Source organism: Canis lupus, chromosome 7 (genome assembly GCF_011100685.1).
Source record: "Canis lupus familiaris isolate Mischka breed German Shepherd chromosome 7, alternate assembly UU_Cfam_GSD_1.0, whole genome shotgun sequence".
Taxonomy (NCBI): Eukaryota; Metazoa; Chordata; class Mammalia; order Carnivora; family Canidae; genus Canis; species Canis lupus.
In genome coordinates this window covers 73789480-73814282 of record NC_049228.1, presented here as the reverse complement: position 1 = coordinate 73814282, position 24803 = coordinate 73789480, and the positions used below count along the sequence as shown (strand labels likewise).

At 42.5% G+C, this 24803-nt stretch overlaps 2 long non-coding RNA genes across 39 annotated transcripts in view; one reads left to right on the top strand and one right to left on the bottom strand.

Moving 5' to 3' along the window:
- LOC119872612 overlaps positions 1-24803 on the bottom strand; it is an 85995-nt gene that overhangs the window by 19074 nt on the left and 42118 nt on the right. For 22 of the 36 annotated variants that reach the window (XR_005362671.1, XR_005362669.1, XR_005362656.1 and 19 more), the window contains 3 exons: positions 15367-15619; positions 5456-5573; positions 1898-1953 (listed from right to left, as the gene is read on the bottom strand). The exons of 1 other annotated variant lie outside the window; for it this stretch is intronic. This is a non-coding gene — a long non-coding RNA (uncharacterized LOC119872612). 13 more of the 36 variants (XR_005362649.1, XR_005362664.1, XR_005362645.1 and 10 more) reach the window with 12 other exon arrangements.
- LOC119872613 overlaps positions 19894-24803 on the top strand; it is a 45179-nt gene continuing 40269 nt past the window's right edge. Inside the window, exons 1-2 of one of the 3 annotated variants that reach the window (XR_005362634.1) lie at positions 19902-20279; positions 21551-22059. This is a non-coding gene — a long non-coding RNA (uncharacterized LOC119872613). Of the gene's footprint in view, positions 20280-21550; positions 22060-24803 lie in introns of those variants that run through there. The other 2 variants (XR_005362632.1, XR_005362633.1) reach the window with 2 other exon arrangements.

Below are 24803 nucleotides of genomic sequence, written 5' to 3'. Positions count from 1 at the left end.
TACTGCAATAAAATTTGCCTTTGTACCTGACTCCCCAAGGAGCTGGAACATAAGCAGAGCTCTAAAATTCACACTTCACCACACTCGGGCGCAATGTCTTTGTTAAGACTCTGTTTGATCATTTTGCTTTTGATCTGCCTGTTTGCTTGGAAAGAACCATCCAAGTCTGCTGAGGGCCCTCCTACAGCAAACTCTCTGAGAGGGTCCTCTTAGGACCCATACCAGTTCCCCCCGGAAGTAGTTCTTGTTTACATTGGCTCATCACTCAGTCTTGCCTTGCTCTATGGCACCGACTTCACAAAGCCAGAGTGCACGGGAAGTCCAGGGTGTGTTTGTCAATGCCCTTGGCTTTGAGCTGTCAGGTGTAGGGTGAGGTGGGAGGTAGGAGACTGAGGAGGGGTGGGAAGTTCTCTCAAGAATCCCAGGTGACTGGTAGCTGGTCAACAAGAGACAAGTTCTTTTCTGCTTTGGAGAGCAAGAGAAAGAGGGGGAGCCCAGGGAACACTATTTTCTTTCTTGGTCAGGAGACAGTGCTAAAGTTAACAGACATAAAGGGAGCCCAGCAGATGTTAATCAAATAAATGTACCTACACTAGTTATCTATATATTTACAGACAATAATGGATCACCAAGATTTATAACAGCAAGTGCAATCTCAGACCAAAATGCAGGCAATTGTTCGCTTTCACACAGAATGAGTTATAGGAGCCCAAGTCTAAATATGGTGGGGGAAGTTCCCAGGAGAGCTGGATAGTATCATAAACATTTTTGAATGATAGCTCCTTGGGGGCTGCTTACCCAGTGGTCCGACAGGCCGGCAAAAACCTTTATATGGTAAGAGGCAGCTGCCAGCACACAGGGCTTGGGCAAGCCCAGCATGGCATCCTTCCTTCCCAGACAGGTGGTCTTGTCCTCTGGGGCTGCACTGTGGGGGCAGCTCACAGAGCCTTCTGCAAGCTGAGATGCTCTAGCTCCCAAACACTGAAGGAAGAAGGGTCTGACCCATCTTTTCTCTTCCCCAACCGCTTCTACTCAATCTGAAAGGGAGGATGGGTCGTCACATGTTCATTCTACAGATAAGTAAGGCATCTTCTAAGACGAAATGGACCACGATCTGTGGAGAGATGCCTAGCCAGTTGTGAGCATTTAATTATTTTTGAATGGTAAAATGCGGGCCCCAAGTATGATTTCTTAATTATGTTATAGAAGCTGTATTTAGATTAGGCCTTTACATGTGGTTAGAGGCTCCACTGGAAAACTCTTGGCCTTTTAAGCTGCATACAAAGGCAGTTCAGCATATGTTTGTTGCACTCATCATCAAACACTAAGGTACTTTGATAAGGAAGCCTTTTATCCATCCTTGTTTAATAGAATTAGAAGCAGAGATAGGAGAACTGAGCCTACTCAGAGTTGCAACTATCTGGCCTCAGAATACTTAGATAATCAGAATGATTATTATTATATACATGATAAGCAAATTAATTGTGTGTAAGTGCAACTGCATTTATTCTCTCTTTAGGGAAAAGCAAATGAAAAAGTTTGCCAGTAGATGATAAGAAGCCAGGCCAGAAAAGTTTCTCCTAGTTATTTGGGTAGTCTTCTGTCCCAGGTCTTTGTGTGTGTGCCTTTGGTTCATGCTCATTTATTCTGGGCAGTGGAGAAGGAGCTCAGAAGGGCTACTTGGGGTATACGGTTGGTGAGAATGGGAACCTTTCTGGGATTTTCTCAACTTCCACATTAACTTGCAGTGAGGTCATTCACACTGCTGAGGACAAATAGCATAGCTAAGGAGTCAGTCTCAGGCTGGAGTCCTGTCTCTTACTGAGTGGTTATGGAGCCAGAGAAGTTAGCTCCCATGTTTCATCTAGTCTATAATGAGAACAGAAGCAGTACCTACCTCATAGTTCGTTAACAAGACAATCCATCTAGAATGCCTGGAACGTACTAAATTCCCTGTAAAAATAATTTATTATTATTTAAATAATACTCCTTGTTGTGTCTTTATTTGGCACGATCGTTGAGAGGACATGGATATATCAATGATCATTTCTGTTACTAATATGTAAGGAATAGACTTTCAGATGTGTAATAAAAAGAAAACTCAGTATTGTTTTTTATGCCTTCATTTAGGAATAAGTAGCATATTCTTAGATTATGCTTGATGTAGGAATGGTGAGAAATCTGTGAATTCAACAGTTTTAGAAACATTCAAAGAACATATTTTTTAACCAGAACAGCAAAACCCTCCATTAAAAAAAAAGTGATGTATTTTTATTGTTGAATCTCCAGAACATTTGAGTTTATAAAGTCAGGCACACTAACTTCTGTTAGTCTCATACTAGACTCTAGAAATATGTATCTACCAAACTTCCAAATCTAAGGTCAAGTCTGCTTACAGCCCATCTTTGTAAGGATATCTTCCCAGCAGATGGATTCTCTTAGCATGGACTTGATGTTATGCATTTCATGATGTATTTGAGGGCTTTGAGGGTCTAAACATTTATTTCTCTCAATTAATAAAATAATTTCTTCAATTACTATTCATTCCCCCAAATATTTTGATGGCTTGCAAAAAGTTCTTATTAGAGATACAATTAGGAAAGAGGAATGAATACCATAAATGCTGTCTAACTGCTTCTAACATTATTGCTCTGAACTTCCTTGCAGTGAACCAAAAGGAAAACAAGATTAGTTACAATATTCACATTGTTTTGAAAACTAAATGCCCACAAGTTGCTTACAAGAAGCACATTTTGTCTTGGTCCTGAGACCTGAGAGAAATTTCCCCTCTGGGTCTCATAAAAAGAAAATTATGCAATATAATTTTTAGAATATTCAAAAATATCCCTGAAATGAATGCAGTACTGAATTTTATGTGATTGTCCTTACATAAGTGGGAGACATGATACAAAACCACAGTTTGGTAAAACCAATTCTATAAAAAGCCATACAGAAATAACTGCTCTAGGACCCACGTGCCATATAAGCCTGCCCTTCATCCATCATGGACCCAAATCTAGTTCCAGAAAGCCTTCATGAGTAAGGAGATAACTTACCCCAATTTCCAGTAGGTTGGTGACAGAGCCAGAGAACAAGATAGGGTTTTCTCCATTGAGATCGACCTAGCAGCACTTTCTCACCCAAAATTATCACCTATAGGACATATAATACCTTCCAGGGCAGTTGTGTCCAAGAAGGCTTTCCGTGATAACTGAGATCTTCTATGATCTTCTACGTGTAGATACTTGGTACTGTTCAATATGGCAGCCACTGGCCACATGTGACCATGGAGTATGTGAAATAGTAAGACTGAGGAACTGAGTTTTAAGTTCTATTTATATTTAATTACTTTTAAATTTGAAAGACCACAGTGGTTAGTGGCTGCTTTCTTGGACAGTGCAGCCCTGGAGAACCATGAGATGGCCACCAAACTCAGCTTATCCTTGCTCTAACTCTGGGCTTCTTGTGTTGCAGTTCTGACAGGGAGGAAGATCAAAAATTGCATTTGTGTGAGCAGTGGTTCTGAGCATGAGTTGGCAATGGCTTCAGTCAGAGACGATGGGGAACGAGAAATGTTGCAGCACATGGGTGAGATGTCTTAATTGGCTCAAATGCCTGCAGAGCCCTACAAGCTCGCAAGAAGGGCTGCTTCTGCCACACCCATCCTGATGGCTCTGCCCAGAGAGGAGATGAGGAGATCAATCTGGGATCGAGGGGCCTGATGAGAGCCAGGCTGAGTCCATAATGGAGCTCTGAGCTCCAGGCTCAGCTTCATTTTTATTTCCTTTTCAGGCATGAGATGTGGAGTTCCTCAGCTGAGGAACCACAGTGCTGATGAGTGATAATGTTTTAATTCATTGTAATTGTGCTGCTTATACTACAATTTCTAAGCTTAATTTTTTTCAAAATTAAAAAATATATATTTTAAATAATAATTTCCAAATTTTAAAATTAAAAAAAAATAATGGTAAGAGGTCATAAGAAATAAATCTCATCTCATAATACAGGTCCAGTTAAGGAAAGTAAAAATAAACCAACCTCTATAGTGTCTTACTCAACACAAAATGGGTTTATAGAGCAACAACGTGACAAGTAGCTCCAGCATATTCCAGTAATTTCTGAAATGTTAATTCCCCAAAGGATATTCTTTGGTGACGCAGAAGAAGATTTTACAACAGTGGCAGATATTGCACTCATAATTTGAAAATATATAAATTTAAAATAAAAAAGACTAATGCTTATAACGTTTTTTTTTTCAAAAATATTTTTTTGCTGTACAGAAAAACGACTTGCTCAGAAATCACTAGTGTAATACAGTTCAAGTAAAACCCTTTTTAAACACTGGCTTAAACCGGAGATTTCTTTAAGTATGATTATGTGATTTTTTCATAATGATCGTGAATATGAAGGTAAATGAAAAACCATTACTCTCCCTTTTGTACTAATATATTGTGTTAGCTAAAGAAAGGGATGCCAGATTCAAGTCTAATTACTTCTATTTCATTTCAGCTATATTTCTGTTTTCTTTATTGTTTTGCTGTCTGGGCTTCCAACCGTTTCTTAAAAGATGCAATATTTCTTTATCAAGTAGCAACAGAAACGAGGTAAATAAATAATTCCTTACAAATTAAATGAAGTCAGTCATAAGAGTAGAGTGAAACCAATTATTACTCTCTTCTAACAGCAAGCATGTGGGGTGAGGAAAAAGAAGTATTAAATAAGAATGGCTCAAATCCAGGTCTTTCTGATAGTCCTCCTGCTGAGGATTTCATGCCCACCTGGGAAATAGTCAGGGCACTAGTTTCTTTAATGTGTCTAAACAGCTTGGACCTATTTTTATTTCCTGCTACTCTCACTTTTATGGGTAGGGGTTACACAGCTTTATCATAGACTGTTAAAAGCTGTCCCTCTTTTTTATATTGAAATCAAATTGACATATAACGTTGTGGAAGGATCAACAGTGCCGGACGTGTTGAGTTGATATATTTACATATTGCAGTAGGATTACCACCATAGCATCAGTAACACCTCTATCGGGTCACAGAATTATTTGTTAGTTGTTTTTGGTTTGTTTGGGGGTTCTTTGGTAGTAGGAATACTTAAGATCTAGTCTTTTAGGTACTTTGAAGTTTAAAATATAACTTGACTATAACTGACCGTAATCACTATTTCTTACTTGTTCTCAATTTTAAAGTGCATCGGGGATGCCCGGGTGGCTCAGTGCTTAAGCATTTGCCTTCAGTGCAGGGTGTGATCCTGGAGACTCAGGATCGAGTCCCATGTCAGGCTGCCTGCATGGACCCTGCTTATCCCTCTGCCTGTGTCTCTGTCTCTCTCTCTCTCTCAGTCTGTCTCTCATGAATAAATAAATTAAATCATAAATAAATAAATAAATAAATAAATAAATAAATAAATAAATAAAATAAAGTGCATCGGCTTTATCCACATTACTCACAACATTAAAAATTATATTCATGAAGTCCTGCATTCATCTTTTCTTTTCTAGATGGAGAGTCCCAATCCTTTCTGTGTTATTTCTGGGAGGGAATTCTGCTTTCTGATATTTTCTTGAGCTGTCAGAAATTGAGGAAATGGAGATTTAGAAATCACTTTTGCACAGTGGTGGTCTCGGCTTTATTAGGAGGCCAGTAGGTAGGATTTCCCTGGAGTTTGATGGGTGCAAGGCTGATATTTGCAATGCTGTGTAACACTGAATCCTCCTTCGGCTACTGCATTCCTTGGGGAGTAGGTTCACCTTGCTCTGTTTCAGGCTTCTCATGTATAAAATGGGGCTTTCTCGTCAACTAGAGTGTGAGGTTTTCATTGAGTAGGAGGTGAAAAGCCTAGACCCATAGCAATCACTCACTCAGTAAATGACAGCCCTGAGGTCCCCGGCTGGAGTGACACAACAACGCTAGGGGAACAGACAGCACACAGCAAACAATGTTGTCTCTCCTTCCTCCATGCAGTTCTCACAAACTAGTTTAGACAGTGGTGGCTGACAGGCTTGAAATGGTGGCACTTAAACCGAGTTCTCAAGCCAGGGCTTACTACAGAACCTCATTGCAGTTGGATCTCCCCCAGAAATGTGGTCTTAACTGATCAGTTAGGAATATTTCCATCAATACCAGTGAGTCTGCTACTTGGGCCCTGTCCACTCCTCCCCTCCCCCAAAGAAGGATGAGGTCATCTGCAGGATAAGACCTCCTTCCTTTTCCCTTAAGGGAAAGCAGCCTTGTCTGGAACCATCCTTTACTTTTGCTAATAACTTCCTCGGCCCACCCTCCTTCTATAAAAACCTTCCATTTTGTACAACCAACTCCTTGGAGCACCACTCTACTTGCTAGATGGGTCGCTGTCTGATTTAAGAATCATTGAATAAAGCCAATTAGCTATGCTTTTTAAAAAGAAAGAAAAGAAAGTGGGCAGTTCCAGTTCCTTTGAGTTCTTGGCTGCTTGAGAGTGTCCTCCCTCTATACACAAAGAACAGAGTGGCTCCTTCTACTGTGCTGGTGTAGTGCTCTCTCTGCTTCAGAATGTGGCAGGCATGGACCACTGTGCTGGCACTGATGGTGGAGGGAAAGCCCGAGGCTCCTCCTCCCTCCTTCTTCCCCATATGTGTGTTCTTCTGCCTGGATCTCCATAAGACTCTTCTTGAAACTGAGGTTCTGTAAATTTATGAAAGTGTGTCTCAGCGTTGGTCATTCTGTCTCATTTTTTCCCCCAAGACACAGGTTTGTTGAATGAATTCATTCATCCAGCAAGTATATATTAAGCACCTACCGTGTGCTGTGAATATGGCAGTGAACAACACAGACAAAAGCCTTGTCGTTGCAGAGGTGACATTCTCATGGGAAAAGACAATCAGTAAGCATAATATAAAGAGTGAAACACTGTTTGGAAGGGCGATCTGTGCTCTGAAAGAGGGTAAAGAGCCTACAGGATGGAGGTGGATTGCAATTTTAAATAGGCTGATTCAGAAAGGCCTGAGTGAAAAATAACATTTGAGCAAGGAGGTGAAGAAGAGGAAGGTGAGAGGCAGGTGGTTATTCTGGATGATGGAGGGTCAGGCAGGGGGAGAGGGAGAGCAGAGGGGAAGTCTCAAGACAGCCTGTGTGGTAGCAGAGGGGGTGGGAGGTAAAGGAGGGGAGACTGATGAGTCCCCAGGCCTTGACCCCACAGGACTCTGTGGCCAGCAGGGCTATATGGATTTCTCCCTGAGTGACATGAGAGCCATTGCAGGGTTTTGAGTGCAAGAAAAACCTGACGTGTGCCACGAAAGGAATATTTTGACAGTTGTGTATGGAATAGACTAGGGTATGGGAAGATTCAGCTCCTCCTTTTCTTCAGAAACACTTAAAAAAGTTCATTAGATCTTTCATTGTGTTTGTTCAATGTATCCTGTAGTTTCTTCAGAAATATGAGTTACACATATTTTGGGTTTCTTGGTCAGTATCTCACATCACTCATCTACCACTTTTACAGATCACTGCTTTCCCATTATCTTGGTAAGTTTCCCTCAAATTCATTTGTTTATTTACTTGTTTGACAGATAGTTATTCATGCCTTTGAGTGTGTTAATCACTGCACAAGACTGAAGTATCGAGGAGAGCAGATGGCAAAGCCCCTGCTCTGTAGACACTTATCTTCTAATGGTGGCGACAGACAATACACCAAATAGACAAACACACATGATGATTTCACAACACGACAGTGCTATAAAGAATATAAAATGGGAGGAATGTTCTAGAAAGGAATGGGGGAGGAGCATTAGATACTTGGGTCAAAGGAGGTCTCCCCGAGGTGATCTCCAAACTGAGACCCATGTGATAAGAAGAAACCAGCCATATTCCTAGGCAGGCAAAGATGCTTCGAGGCAGCAGCAAGTTTAAAGAGGTGAGACACAGGAGCAGACTTGGCATGTTTGAGGACTGAAGAGAAGACAGCAAGGAGTGAGCAAGGGAGCAGTGGGGCAGCAAGTTCAGAGATGCAGGCAAGGAGGGAAATTGGCTTTCAGATTCACAGTGAAGGTAGTCATTGGAGGATTTTAAGCAGGACATGGATGTGGTATGATTTACATCACTTTCCACAGGCCAGGGTAGGGCAGGCTTTTTTAAACAAGAAAGACATAAAAAGACAAAAAAAAAAAAAAGACATAAAAAGCAAATCATAAAGAAGATGTATAAATCTCACTGCATTAAAATTTAAAAATTCTATTATCAAAAACACGATTTAAAAAGTGAAGCCATAGCAGCAATGTCTGTAACAGCTGAGATGACCATTGACAGACGAATGCATTAAGAAGATGTGGTGTATATATACAATGGAATATTACCCAGCCATCAGAAAGGATGAATACCCACCATTTAATCGATGTGGATGGAACTTAGGGGTACTACGCTGAGTCCAATAAGTCAGTCAGAGAAAGACAATCATCATATGGTTTCACTCATATGTGGAATACAGGAAACAGCACAGAGGATCATAGGGAAGGGGGTGGAACTGAGTGGGAAAAAAATCAGAGAGGGAGAAAAACCATGAGAGACTCTCAACTCTGGGAAACAAACAGGATTGCTGGAGGGGAGGTGGGTGGGGGGATGGGGTAACTGGGGACAGGTATTAAGGCGGGCATGTGATGTGATGAGCACTGGGTGATGTATGCAACTGATGAATTATTGAACACTACATCTGAAACTAATGTGTTGACTAATTGAATTTAAATAAAAATAAATAAATAAATAAATGAAAAGTGAAGCAACAACCAGAAAACTAACCAGTGATTAGTGTATAATATATACATTTTTTCCCCAAAAATCAGTAGGAAGGAAAAAAATCAATGGAAAAAATGGGTTGAAGATGTGAAACTGGAAGTTAATAAGCATGTAAAAGATGCTCACTGTGATTGGTATTTATTTATTTATTTATTTTTAAAGATTTTATTTATTTATTCATGAGAGACACACAGAGAGAGAGAGAGAGAGAGAGAGAGAGAGACAGGCAGAGGGAAAAGCAGGCTCCATGCAGGGATGATGTGGGACTTGATCCTGGGTCTCTAGGATCCCGCCCTGGGCTGAAGGCAGCACTAAACCACTGAGCCGCCTGGGCTGTCCGTGATTGGTATTTAGATTTCAAAAGGCACAAGAGGCTATTTCACACCCAACTGATTGTTAAAAAGTATTAGGCTAACAATATAAAGTGTTGGAAAGGATTTAGGGCAATAGGAGCCCACATGCTGCTGGGGGATGATAAATTGGTAAGACATATTTTGGAGAATTGTTCAGTAATCTTAAGAAGAGCTGAAGATGCTCATTCTCTTTAGTCCAGGAATTTTACCATGGAACATAGGTCTTAGATAAATTCTTGAGCATGAGACAGGGAAAGATCTTAAATATGTTCATAGCAGGTGCCTCAGGCTGTTTGGGCTGTTAAAGCACCGTAGACTTCGTGCCTTATAAATGACAGACATTTATTTCTCATAGTTCTAGAGGCTGGAAGTTAGAGATCAGGGTGCCAGCATGGTCAAGTTTTGGTGAGAAATGTTCTGGTAGCAGATGCTGACTTTTTGCTGTACCTTCACATGGCAGAAAGGACAGGTGAGCTCTCTGGAACCTTTTTTATAAGAACATGAATCACATTCAGGATGGCTCCATCCTTATGACCTAATCGTCTCCCAAAGGTCCCACCTCCAAATAACATCACCTTGGGGATTAGGTTTCAACATACAGATTTTAGGGGAACACAAACACTCAGGCAATAGCAATAGAAAGAATTGTTTGAAATAATGAAAAAGAAAAAGAAACTAAATATCCACAGGAAGATGGATAAATTAATTTATATGTTTGGAATGCTATACAGCAGTGAAAAATGAATGAATGAGTCATAGGTATCAAAATGGCTTAATCTCATAAAAATACTTTGGAGTGCAAGAAAACTGCAGAAGAATACACTTAGTATGCTACTCATAAATAAAGTTTAAAATATACAAAAATTATGTGATGTTTAGAAAATCAAACACAAGGATAAAATATGCAGAAATATATATGAATGACAAACACAAAATTAAACTTAATGCTTACTTTTGATGGTGAAGAAAGGAAGAATAATGAGGGGGCTACTACTCAAAGGCTTTCACTAACTTGAAATATTCTATTTCTTAAGCTGCTCTATGGGTATATGGTAGACTTGGGGGGTTTAGGCTCTGTTGGCTTTACATTACAAAATGTTACCATAAGGGAAAAAGGGGAAACTGAATGGGGAAAAAACAGAGAAGATAAACCATGAGAAACTCTCATAGTTTGGAAACAAACAAACAGGATTGCTGGAGGGGAGGTCGGTGGGGGGATGGTGTAACTAGATGACAAGCATTAAGGAGGTCACGTGATGTGATGAGCACTGGGTGTTGTACGCAACTGATGAATTCTTGAAAACTACATCTGAAACTAATGATATACTATATGTTGGCAAATTGCATTTAAACTTAAAAGACAAAATGAATTATTATCATGAAATATTTAAGATCCAGAAACAGGCATAAATGGAAAAGATTCCTTAATCCACTTGTGGAAAGTGACAAGCAAGAGTGAAAGCAGAGATGACCAGTGGAGGATTGACTAGCTCATTAATCCATGCAAGAAATGGTGGAGATGGGGAAAAATCAAGGTAGTACCTACCAGACTTGGTAATACATTAGTGGAGTGAGTTGAAGACAGAAATCAAGCACAGTCCCTAGAATATTGGAGGAAGGGAATGGTGTAGGAGCTCAAGAGATAAAGAGGTTTAGGGTTGCATGCAGAGCATGAAGCTCAGTTTAGAATACATTAAATTTGAAATATTTAGTAGACATCCAAGTCAGAATGCCAAGTTGACAGTAGATATGAGTAGAGCTCAAGGACAGATGTATGCCTTTGGGAGTCATTAACATGTAGATGGCATGAGAATATCTGGAGACACATGCTAGGTAAAGTAGAGGAAACCCAGGAATGATGGATGGACATTGTACTATTGGCTGAGGAGGAGCTAAGACAGAAACTTAAAAAAGAGGTAAATGACATCAGAAGTTAAGTGACAGAATGATTATCAAGAAGGAAGGGGTTAATCTCACTAAAGTCAAGTAAAATGTGGACAAAGAAGTGTCAATAGAAGTGGTTGGATACCTTCACAAGAGCTGTTTCATTGTTGTGATCAGGGCAAAATAGGGACTGGACTGATCTTAAGAGTAAATGGGAGGAAACAAGGATGGATCAACCCACCTATAAAAAATAAACAGCATACATATACAACTGAGGCCTTTGTGATACCCCTACCTCTATCACTTCCCTTTCATCTCAGAGTGAATCACTGTTTTGAAACTGGTGGTTTTTCCACCATGTTTTTTTATTTTCATATGCATTTGTATGCATATTTATGCAGTTAAGATGATTTGTGTTTCTAAGGTTTGTACAGCTGCTACCATATTTGACATGTCCATGTGCAACTTGACTTTTTTTACTTTGTGCAAAAAGATTGAGATATAGTTACATGGCACCTGCAGATTTGTAGATTGGCTATTTGTAACTGCTTTATAGTGTTCTATTTATCAATATAAGATAATGTATTCCTTTATTCCTCTATTTATGAAGAGTTAGTTGGGTTTCCATTTTTGTTGTACAGGACTCCTTGGACTCACATTCAAAGTTTCTCTTGTTCACATACCTAGAACTTGAATTTCTAAATTTCTATATTGTAGGTGTCTTGGTCTGCTCAGGCTGATACAATAAAATACTGCATACTGTTGGGGAGGCTCAAACAATGGAAATTAATTTTCTCACAGTTCTAGAGGCCAGAAGCTGGCGATGAGGCCAGCATGGTCACTTTTCTGGTGAGAGCTCTCTTCCTGACTTGCAGACAGCCACATTTCTGTTGTGTTTTCACATGACAGATCTCTCTCATTCTCTCTCTCTCTCTCTCTCTCTCTCTCTTTTTCTTACAAGCCACAATCCTACAGGATTACAGCCCTACTCTTATGACTTCATTAGGTCCTCATTAGGGGTTAAAGCTTCAACATCAAAATTTTAGGGTGGCTAGAGACATGATTGGGCATTTTTAACTTCCCTAGATATTACCAAATTGCCCTCCAGAATGTTTGTGCTAATTTACACTCTCATAAACAGAGTAAATACTTACCCTTTTAAATGGGACATGAAAGAAATAAAAATTTTAAATTTTGGGGCAAATTGATACCTGAAATTGGAAACTCCTAAGACATGAATATGAATGGGATTCCAGATTCTAGAAACGGTGAAATAATAGAGTGTACAGAACCACATCTCTGGGAAATACTTCAAGTGATATGCAGGCAATTTCATAATCAGATAGAGAGAGCATCCAAACACCACATGAATGTTGAATATGCAGCATTGCCCAGACATCATCCTATCATGGCACTCAGTTGACCTGGCACACCTAGACTGTCTCATGAAGACTGCTCTGTGCAGTGCAGGCTGGGAAATTCTAGACCAGAGCACTGCAAAAGCAGACACCAGCCCAGAGTCTCAGATACCCATATTCTCAGCCCCTGGGACACACATCATGTTGTACTGATCAAGACTGACCATGTCATACTTGGTCAAGAACTCAGGAGGTTCAGAGATCACTGAATGGAGATGATCCTTTCCGGATTTGCTGGTTTCTTGCTAAGGTTCCCATTGAATAGTACCCTGTAGCCTTCTTTTCCATACTTGGGTCCCTTGGTTTTCTATCAGTTACTCCAGCCCTCTTGATCTTCCCTTTGTTTCACGGGCTAGAGTCCTGCCCACCTGGTGTGGTCTTCTGACAGCTCCCACATGCAGCCTCAGTTTCCTCTTTTGCCTTCAGTGTATCCTGGCTACCTTAGGTCTGACCCATGCTGCTGTCCAACCCATTTAATAAATCGTGTGATGGGTTCCTACTGAAAGTTATGAAGAATGAAATGAACAAGAAACACAGAAGTGAATTGTGCACTCAGACATGAAGGATGGAGGGGGATAGGAGAGATGGCCAGGCATTCTAGGTGAGAGCCTAGCCTTTAGCAAAAGGGTCATAGTTCTGGAATCGACGAGGCATGGTAAGCTACGTGAAGCCGAATGAGAAGGCTGAGGACAGCGACTGAAGGACAGACCAGGTGCCAGGTGCTATCAAAAAAAGCATCGATCTAGCAGGCTAGTATGCATCTCTGGAATGGCTGGAATGTTGGTGGCAATTAAGGTAAACAGTACCCAATTAAGAAGAGTGTGGTTTGGATGACATAGATGGCATAGCACAGGGTCCTAAGTGGTGGAGAGGAACAGTAGCAGCAGGATGCAGGGCAGGGAATCCTCAAGAAAGTGAGGCCACAAATGGCTTTGGGCAGATCTGTGTGAGGGAGCCATCCCCACCATCCAGCTGGGGATTAGGAGAGAGAGGCTCAGGCCCTCGGAGTAGAGGCGGGAAAGTAAAGGTCCTTTCAGGAGTCACAGGCAATGAGGCAACTCACCAGGAACCCACGTTTCACGTAGAAGAGTGGGAGGCACAGGGTGAGCCCGGGGCCCGGGCCACGCTGGGCCTTAGTAGTGACCCAGAGCACCCTGGTAGGAGTCTGACTACAGTGTGGTCCTCGAAGACTGACGTATGTGTCATTTTCGATTTGGATGGTCCTGGGGAGATGAGGGTGGCCCTACCTGCAGGTGGGGATCAGTAGGTCACAGCTGTGGCTGGAAGAGATGCCATGGCTGAAACGAGTCAAATGGTGACTCATTTCAATGACTCAGGGGACCAACTCCACTCTGGGGTTCAACAGACCTACACACAGATCCCCAATCCTCCCACAAAGGAAGGTGTTTTTGCAGTTGAGAGAAGCAGGAGGAGACAGATGTTAGTAAGAAGAGCAAATATGTTGATAAATACGATTAAAGTCAGCTAAATAGAAAATGTTGGAAGTCAAATTGTTTTCAGAAGCAGTTTGCAGTGTTTATATACACTGCCACAGCCTTATGGTTGCTTTTCAAATGTTGTGCCTTGACCAACATAGATCTAAGTATGAATCATATGTTGTATTTCTTAAAATATAAAAGCAGGGGCATTCTGTAGGATCTGGTGACAATTACAAAAATGTAGTGCAATACTGACAAGTTCTTTGCTCATCTCAGCATGCTGGGCTGCCTTGCATAGGCATTTCAAGACTTTAATTGACCTTAGAGTTAACTAAATTGAGAGCACTTTAAAAAATAGCTTACTGTAGAAATACTGTCTATGGGTTATATCAACCACAAACTTCTCTGAGATTCTGGTAGCTTCTTTTATCAGCTTCCCCGACGAAGGGTGGAATGGATGTCACATGAAACAGGGAGGTGTTTACTGGGGACCATAATAGGGCTTTTGGCATATATGAGCCCTTTTGCTCTTTTCTTCAATTCAGGCATTTCAGTGACTTTAAATAATAATAGTAATTATAGTCTATGTCTAGACAGCAGCCTTCCCCCTTTGTGTAATGAGAACTGTGAAAGTCTTTTGACTCTCACGCTCCCAATTCCTCTGGAAATAAGAGGAAATATCGGTTGCCATGCAGAGGTTCTCATATGTTCGGGGGGTGGGGAGGTAGCACATGACCCTGACCTGCAGTTATGCTGGGATCTGGATCCTCTGTACCAGTGATGGGGGTGCCACCCCTTTGCCCAAGCACTGCTTTGCATCTACAAATCTGCTGTATTTGATTAAATCTAGGATGCTGCTAATTGTAGAATGTGCCATTATTCTATGTGCCACTAATTTAAAAAGTTGCTGCCAGTTCTAATTGTAAAATGCTATCAACACTCAAGCACACCCTGCTTTCAGGGATGTGACTATGTGAAAATGGGAAGAAGTAGAAATGGATCTGAGAACCAATGGAAAATAGTATTTCTGCTATTCTGTGGAGTGTCCTGGAGGTAAAGGAGCAAGAACCTTAGCAGAGCCTGAACTTTCAAAGAGTTGCAGGAGAAGTTACAGTTCGGTACAAGTCCATAGGAGCCTGGAGAAAAAAAACTCAGCGGATAGGATGAAGGGGTTTCTGGGGACATGACCTAAGGAAGGCCTGAGTGTCAGCGCCTACTGGAGTCTCTCTGTGATGTGGAGGAGGGGCTGCCATGAGGAGAGGGTGGCCGTTGGCCCCTACCTTGTGGTCAGACAGCAGCAGGTGCTTCTGAAGGCAAGGTAGGGGCAGAAGGCAAGCTCCAGACTGGGCTTAAGGTGGGCTTTCACGGGCCCTCTCATCACCCATAACTCTCTCCAGGAACCTGATCCTAGCTCTTCCTCCCCATCATCGCTCCAATCAGAAACCAGCTTTCTTATAAGTTCGTATATTTTTTAAAAACATTTTGAAAAATTATTGCTCACAGGTGTCCTCACTTGCTTCTCCCAGGATTGGATCCCTCCTCTTCTCGGATATATTACTGTAAGTCTCTGATGAGCTGGCTCACTCATGCACCTCTGTCCTTAGTGTCTGGTCCACATAGGGCAGGGACTCAATACGAGTCTATTGCATTGAACTAATATTTCCTTTGCTTCCTTCTTGCATCCTTCTTTGCGGGACTTGCTATCAGGCTGGCCATCGGTGAGTCCAATGAGTAAAGAAGCCAATGAGACTGATCTGCAAAGGGAGAAAACGAGAAAGCTCTCTCATTGTCAGGGACATCTTCCTTCTCCATGGTGGGAACCACTGGTGCTTCCAGTCAAGGCCAGGAAAAGGAAGGGACTCATAGGAAAGGTGGGGCTGCTCTAGGGTTCAAATCTCATGCCCAGGGACTTGCCAGCTTACAGAGCCTATGTTTGTGCTCCAGCAACAAACTCTGCTGACTCTCTCCAGCAGAAAGTCTCATGTTCGGAAAGCCTGTTGGCAGGTGACCTTCCCCATGGTCTTTTTGACACAGGGGCTATGTGTTCTAATTTAGGGCCAAGGCCTGAGCAAGCCGATGGCGCACTGCTTAGTTAAGGCCTTGCTTTGGTCAGGACAAACAGAATCAGACAAAAACAAAACCCACGTTTCTATGTGGAAAGGACAGTCCAACTATAATAATTTAGAGCATCTTTTGGGGTAAAAAAATCCCCCCCAAAAAACAAAACCTGACCCCAAAACAATAAGCCCATGTCCCTAAAACGAAAATCCCTGGCCTCTATCTGCATGAGTTTCCATCATGTCCTTTCTCAAGGAGAAGGTGCAGAGTCTAGAAAGAGCAGTGTAAATCCCTGAAATAGATGGGAAAGGGCCTGTGGACCTCAGGGAGCAAGGGCCCCTGGGTGCAGAGGCCAGCCTTGAGGTCAGAAGGGCTTGGCTTGGGACCTGAAGTTTGCTATCTGCTGACTGAGCAGCTCCTGGAAGGTGTCCTTATCCCTCTGAGCTGCCATTTCTCCTCCACAGTGATACTGCCAGACCTCTCATCCCGAGAGCAGACTGTGCCAGGCCCTACGCTCAGTGCGATAGGTTTCATCAAGCTCAGGAGTGGGTACCTGGAAGGCTCAGTAGGTTAAGCATCTACCTTCGGCTCAGGTCGTGATCACAGGGGCCTGGGATCGAGCCCCTACATCGGGCTCTCTGCTCAGCAGGGAGTCTGCTTCTCCTCCCGTCACCTCCTCCACTCCTGCTCTTGCACATGCACTCTCAAATAAATAAATCTTAAAAAAAAAAAAAAAAAAGCCTTGAAGGTAGGTAGCATCATACCCTCATTTCCCAGAGAAGGTGAAAACCTGCCCACATCACCCTGCCTCAAATGTAGTCAGTCCACGCCCTGGCAGGTACGACATCTACTATGTAGAGCTGCATTGGAATAGACCTAAAGCATCTGGCTTCTGGTAGGACACTCGGCTGTTACCTACCACCTACCACTACCCCACCTCTGCCACTGGCCAGTCCCTCCTTTTGACTGATCGTGTATGTTTGAAGAAAATGAGGAGCTATGAATCTGCTAGCACTGATAATCAGAAGAGCTTCCTCTTGATTATCTATAATGAATCAAAGGTGTCACTGATTTATTGCCTGCAGCTTAAATTCCATTTAGAGCGCTGAAAATTAAGCATTGGGAAGCCGTTCACAATCACATCCTCTCTTGGTAAGATAAAAAGTTATTAATTTATTAAGTTATTAATTTCCTAATCCTGTCTGGTATTTCAGACACTGGATGTAGCAACTTTGTCCACACAGAAAGCAACTTTGAGAGACAGGTAGTTCCTTCTTCTGATATAAGATGACACTCTGTTTTGTCTTTAAAAAGGATCTTCCTGGTAAGGAGCCCGTAAGACTGTATTGTGAAATGAAGCCAGGTAGCAGCTAGACTGGCAGCCCAGATATCTGTGGAGAATTAACTTGTCAAAATACAATCCAATTATTAGACATACTGCTTTTGTTTCCCTCCTTTGTCTTTATACCATTCCAAATTTAAACCAAGTCAGGCAACATGAAAGGGGGTTTAGGGGTGACATGAGCAAGTTGGTAAATGAAAAGAGTCTCTCCTAGCCATTGCCGAACACTTTGAAACTTTAAAAAAAAAAATTAAAGCGAATCAGTCACTTTTATTCCAGGTATACATGCTCTGCCCACATGCGTAAGAACAAAACAAAATAATACAAACAAATAGAAGACATATGACACTTAACTATGTAGTAGTGTTTGTTGTTTGGGTTGTTATGACAACACACAAGACTTCCTGAACTTAAAAAATTATAACAAGCTATGTTGATATGATCACACCTTCAAATAAGCAACTGGATGATTTCACTTTGATTTCTGTGAGCTTAAGAACTTAAAATTATCCCTAGCTCCCAGGTGTTCGTGCTTGTAAGTCAAACATCATTTGACCTTTGCATACTTCTACCAGTATATCCTGTTATAATTGTTCTTACTGAAGTATGATGGATACAGAATTGAAACTCTATCACTAGCTGCAAGTCGTGCATTGATCCCATCTGAGCCCCTGATGGCGGCTCCGGCCGGGCTCAGCCGAGCAAAGCTGCTGTTCTGCACCGTGAGTGTTCTTCTCCCAGCTCAGAGCAGAGCCCAAGTCACTAACGGGGCACCCTGCAATGTGCACCAGCCGGAGAGTGAGCTGCACCCAACGATATTATCACGGAATGTGAATGGCTGTGACTTCCTGAACTAGAAATGATGCCCTTTGCTAAACGGCCTAGAGAAAACCTCCTTTATTTAACCATGTGTCTTTCAACTGACAGAAAATGCATGACTGGTTTCATCTAATTACTTAAATATTGATCATTTGTTAAATTGAAAAAATTTTAAGGCACTCCTCAAAAAATGACACGATTGTCTAACACGTTGGTGATGAGTAACATATATGGAAAAAGAAAAAAAAAAAAGCGGCCTGAGCAACCATAATGGAGAGCATCACAACCACACAGTTTTAGAAAACATGTGTTTGGGGTTTTTGTTTTTGTTCTCATATTCAGACCCTTTGTCCAACGCGCAAGTTCCTGCTTTACTTCCTGGAGGCACGGATACGTACTTCCTTAGAGCTGCTTCCCTGGGAGCACAGAAACTAGCCGGAGTCCAAACAAATATAAAATAATAAGGATGTCAGATCAGAAAGGATTTGTGGGCCACCCTGGTTGGGTGGCCAAGATGACAGAGAGGCAAAGAGCCCTGGACAGCCCCGCCTCCTTTCCAGAGATGCCTGCAAAAGCTACGTGTCCCAGGCTTTGATGCTCAGTTCCCCAAAAAACAAATTACAGAAATTATTCTGCACTTGCAAGACTACAGACAAGCAAGCTCCAGAAAAGGAGGCTTCCTTCCTGCAATCAGGTTTTGCTCCCAAACCATAAGATGGGAAACAAAATATTTCAGCAAACCAGCTCCCCGAAGAAGAGCTTTCTCCCTTCTTCCCTCCGGGGCTCAGTCCCCTGAGTCTCGCTTGGTGTAGTCACAACGTTTTTGGATAATATGCGTTCCGTTTCCATGTGCGTGCTTTTCCACATATGCTACAGATGAGCACCAGAAATTTCTCTGAGCACATAGAATCTTTCAAAGGAGACAGAGAAACAAGGTCTATACAGATTTGGGAGATCACTCCCTTTTTGCCCACATGGGAGATTGATTACCTACTTACAACCGCAATGTGTGCGGAGCATTCTTCATTGTAGAACAAGCAGCTGACATGCCGCTGCTGGTGCTTGCTGAGCCAAATATCACGAAGACAGTAAAGAAAGGGACTGTCACTTCAGACAGAAGATGTAATCTGCTCTCACATTTTTCCTCTTGGCAAAGGTGTACACATTTTGTAAGCAGGGGTAGATCCTGCTAAAAGCTCTCTCCATGCCGTTTCAGAAACACTGAATAATGGTGTATCTGGGCCTTTTCGTACCATTTTCTGCCATTGAATCCAGTTCGCATTATCTTGCGACTGACTCATTCCAAACACAAGTCAAAACGGCTGCTGCAAAGATCGCAATTTCACTCCTGCAAAGTGTTCTCAAACTTGTGTTTCTCTCTCGTTTCTAAAACACAGTGTGAATGTCTTTGTGGGAGCTTTAGTATTGAGAGTCTGGCTGAAGCAAAATGAAACGGCTTCACGCTGGCTAGAGTTCAGCAGTTAACATTTTTGAAAACGCCTTTAGAGGGAGCGCAGCTGAAATAGACAGGAATGTACATTCCCGGGCCATCAAAGGAGCAGAGGGGCCGGCGCAGGCCTCAGAAGGCGCCCCCATCCGCAGGAGCGCTGGCGGGGGAGGGGGGAAGAAAAGCTTTCTTGGGGCTACTGTTCCAGAATTTTTCACTGGGCGTACAAAGAGACAAGAGAAACTGAGCTCTGACAAGGACATTGCTACAGCAAACCCAGCTTCAGGAGATTGCTTTATATGGGTCTCTGCTGCTCCTGGGAGAGGGGGGAGGCTGATTTACATGCAGGGGATAAGTGGGGGGGGGGGAGGGCTCCAGCCCAGCACCCTGCCCACGTGGCTGGAACCGAGCAGGCACTAGATGTCTGGGGCCTCAGGAAGGAAATGCGGGCCTGTGCGGTCTGTGCCTTTGAAACGGCCAGGGTTGCCTGGCACGCAAGCGACAACGGCGAACGGGGCGCATGGAGTATGGAGTTCTCTGGAAGCACCACGGGTGCTGCAGGCTGTGAGGTCCGCGTACCTGTTGCCTGTCCACAAAAAGACCTGGTGGTTGAGCCCCGCAGCTCTGGAAAGGCTAACGAGGAGCAAACGTCCCTGCTGCTGTGCTACTGGTGTCTCTGCCGGGCCTGGGGCTGTCGCCTTGTCACACAGGCAACTCTCCGCTGCTGCTCACACCTGAGCGCAGGCAGGTGAGCGAGAAGTAGCCCAGGGGGCGGCCCACGCGGGTTTAGGGGCCGCCACCTCCCCGCGGGATGACAGAGAACACTTGCCTCCTCAACAACGGATAAGGACATTTTTACCTCCGTGCTCAAAACGAGATTTGACAATTCTTGGCAAGTGACTATTAAAGAAAGAGCAGATTTAAATATCAATGATTTTAAAAGGAAAAATTAGCTGACCTCTTAGAAAAGAATTGCGATGAGATGGGAAGAGGCCTACCTCTTTAGAGAACTTGCTGGAAAAGATTTCAAAGGGTTATTGTCGTGTTTTTGTTTCCAGTAATAACAGCTCTACAAAAGCAATGTAAACTATGAATAGAAATAATAATATGGAGTAATCCAGTCACAGGGAGAATGCTGGAAGCTCATAGTCCCGTTTCCTTTTGGTCCAATTTTAGATTTTCCTATACAAGAGAAATAACAAGGATTGTGGTGAAAACTCTTTTTCTCTCCCCCTTTCAAAAACATTTACTCCATAATTAGAATTTTTGATTCCATACTAATGAAGTGATACGGATGCAGGGATATTTGAAATTCATAGCTAATTCATAAATATCATCTTGCCAAGAATTTCAGTCTCTCCCCCAGGAGACCTCTTTATATAGAGCACAAAACTCAGCAAACCTGCTTCGGGCTTGGATATTTTAGCTTCTTTGTGCCTGATGTTGGGTCAACTGACACAGAAGTGAATCTATCAGAGTCTTGGCCCCGTTAGGTGCCACTTTGGTGGGCATTGCTAGAAGCCGAGTCCTAGTGCCAGTGGTTAGGAAATTTGGGGGTAGGGGGTAGAATCAAGGCTGGAGAGGTTGGCAAGATTCTAATTCACTTCCAGTAAATATCTATTTCCTCATTTCCAAAGGAGGTCATGATCATATTCCCCCTGCCCTGACATTTTTGCCTCCCAGAACCAGCTACCAGATTACTAGAAACCAGAACCCTGTATAGCCCAGCGACCACTGAAATTATTCAAACTATCCAACCCTAAGTTCACTTAGTGCACCTACCCTGCCTTCCCCATTCCTTCTCTGGAAAACCCCAGATGGGCCCTAGACCACACTCTGCTCCCTTCATTTTTGTCTCCTGATGGACCTGGTGCTTCTCACGTGGCTCTGCGTGACTCAGTGTGCGTTCTTGTTATAGGGATCCGTGAGTGTAAATTTCTTCCTTCATGACAAATCATTTCTGTGTCTTCTGTCCTATTATACTTGATTGAAACAAATCAGTACATTTTAACTCCACAGGGTGACTGATCACGTGAGGCCCAGTGGTGGCTCCTGTCTGTCCTGTTCCTACGTAATGCCGTTGTGGAAGATCAGGTGTGCAGACCCTTGAGCTGCAGTTCCAGCAATGGGGATGGGGGTGGCACCCAGGAATTTTCATGTAATTCTGCTGAGGAAGATCTAAGTATCAGAGCTGACAAATGCAGGATGAGGAAAATCTAGCCATGGGAAGCAGAATTGGTAGAGTCAGGTCAAGAAGAGAGTCCTCACTTAAAATATGCCTCCTTTTTATGCAGCAATTCCAAGTCTGGAAATTTATCACAAGGGAATAACAAGACATGCACAAATACCCTTGAAAATCTTTTCATATTGCACATTATTTGTAATAAAAAGAAGGAACTAGCCTAGATGGGCTGCGATTGATTTGTTAAGTATGTAATGATACAGTCATATGATGCATTACTTAGCAGGGTTTCATGTCATTGAAAATAATAAGATATGTTAATTAAAAATCAGTTAATAAAACAGTATTAAGTTACAATCCCTTTTCATAAAATAAACATAGAAATATACACAGAGATTGAAAACTGGGGTTACTGCTGGGTCATGTCATTACACTTATTTTGTATGTGTGCTAATTTTCCTGCATTTTCCAAATTCTGTATAGTGAACGTGTAATCATAATTTGACGCAATTATTCTCTGGCATACAGGCTGGGTTATTCCTAGAGCAGAATAGGAAAACCCCAAGTACCTAGGAGATGCCCACAGAAGGAATGCAGACAATGAGATACCCTTCCCCCAAAGATTGGAGAAGTTCTATATTGATGGCTTTGTAAATAGTGGGAGTTCAATAAACCCCAGGCAGTGTGGTTTTAGGACAAAACATGGTACAAGTTTATTTCCAAACCCCACCTGCTAGCAGCTAAGAAGTGCCTATACAGGGAGGGCTTCCTGGCTCTGAGATGAGGCCCGGTGGCACTTGTGACAGGAGACTCCCTGGGCCACGGAGGTGTTACTGAGCCCAGGCAGAGACTGGGATGCTGTGGCAATGCTCCAGTCGGTGTAGAGAACTCATAATTAGCAACAGCGGGATTAAGAAGCAAGGAGCCCAAAAAAAAAAAAAAAGAAAAAAAGGGAGGAAACATAACCTGCCAGCCAAAGGCAAGAATAATCCCCCCACCAGATCATCCATCTCTTAATAACCAAGGGGTGATAATACTTATGTTAAATACACTTTAAAAGGAATGAATGCAAAGAACACAATAATTTGTAAAAAAAAAAAAAAAGGTCAGCATAAGAACATAGGGTAGTTAATCCATCTACAAGGAAAGGAAATCAATACTGATCAATTCATTTCAAGGTAAGATCTCCATTTTCATTGGGAATCAAATCTTTCTCAAATTTAAGGACGTAGGTAGCAGAGGCTCTTGCTTTTCAATCCCTCCAGGGTGCTCAGGGGAATAAAAAGACCTGGGAAACTCAGAGGCGTATGAAATGAATGCTCAGCAACTACTTGTTGCATGTGATTGAAGTCATGTTTATTTTTTATACTTACTAAGAATTACTATTAGAATGTGGGTCCCCCATATTTTCAGTCTGCTAGATTCACAAGGCAGCCACTTCCTGACAAATAACCTGTGACAATTTCATAACATAGGGTTCTGAAACCTCATTAGACTACACGCGTGGTGCAGCTGAAGCGCTCACTGGTTTCCAAGGGTTTGCGAAAATGTAATTAGGCAAACCACAGGTGTCTGCAAATGTGGTGCTTTTGCTCCAGACGGGTGGAGTCTCAGGGTGCCCCAGCGCTTTCACGGGGATGGTTGACTCTCAGTGTCAGCAACTCACACACCTAAGATGGTCTTTTTGCTCTTGCAAGAGAAAGTACTGCCAAATGGATGGATTAAATGATGGATGACTACTGGGTTTGGTTACACCCCTGTGTGTGCCATCAAATGCTGGGACATTTGGGGGCTACAAAATGGATGCATGGTTGTGGTCACTGATGCCTGTGCCTTGGCAAGACGAATCTGTCAGTCAGACTGGCTATAGGTTCTCAGCAGAAAATACCATCTGTTGGCCATTCTGACAGGATCAGAAGTGAATCTTTTAATGGATGTTAGATCTACATGCTGGTGAAGCAAATGGTAATAGGTGGAAGCAGATGAGGTACCAATACGCTGTCCAGACCATGCAAGTAAAGTTCCGGGTTAAACGGAACCATTGCAATGTGCTATGGTTGAAGAAAGCATAGGCTTTGGAATCTGACAGATTTGAATTGGGCTCTGGATACAACATCTAGCACCTTCATGATCCATTTAGATGCTATATATTTACATCTTTGAGCCTCAGTTTTCTCTTCTGTCAAATCAGAGTAATAGTATTTTCCTTATGAAGTTTTAGTGAGGATTAAGTGGCATGATATATGACAAGATTATTTTGAGAATTAATTGATGTGTACCCCAAAATTCTCTCTCTCTCTCTCAATCTCACACACACACACACACATGTACACACTGTCTTATACCTTGTTTATGTTTTAATGATCAGATAATACTGAAGCCTCTTAGCCCCAAATGAAAGTTGAACCAGGAAAAAGAAGAGGTCAAATTCTTGCCTTTTAATGCAAACAAAGCAAAATTGAATGAAACAAAAACCACCCTCACTAAGGGAGAAAATTTGCGAGTACTTGTTTGGTCAGGTCTGCTCTCAGCCCTGACCTGAACCTTCCCAGTACACTAGTACAGGGGTAGAGCCGACAGGGACATGTGGATCCAAAGAAGATCCACTGGTCCACTAGGCACCAAGCCTCAGGGGACAGAATTTCCCCTCTTGAAGTACAGAGGCTGGGCAGTAGCTGTGAGAATATTACTTGCTTCTTTATCAATACTAGCTTTTGTCTTTCTCAGCCAGGAGATTTTGCTCCTCAGCCCATGTCCCCTCCAAGTGGGCCTTTGGCATTGTCTAACAATTTTGATTATCACAACTTGAGGAAGGGGGAGGTGCTTCTAATATCACATGAGTAGAAGCCAGGGATGCGGCTTGATATCCTACTATGCACAGGACAGCCTCCTTCTTCCACAATAAATAATTATTGGATCCAAAATTCTAATAGTGTCAAGATGAAAAATCCTACTCTCAATCAGTAATTTGTAGCCTTAGTTATAGGTCATAATCACATGGGGGAATTTTAACAAAATGTGCAAGCCCTGTTCTCTGGGATTCTGATGTGATGGTTTTAAGGTGGGCCCCATGGTTTTGTGTTTTTTTTT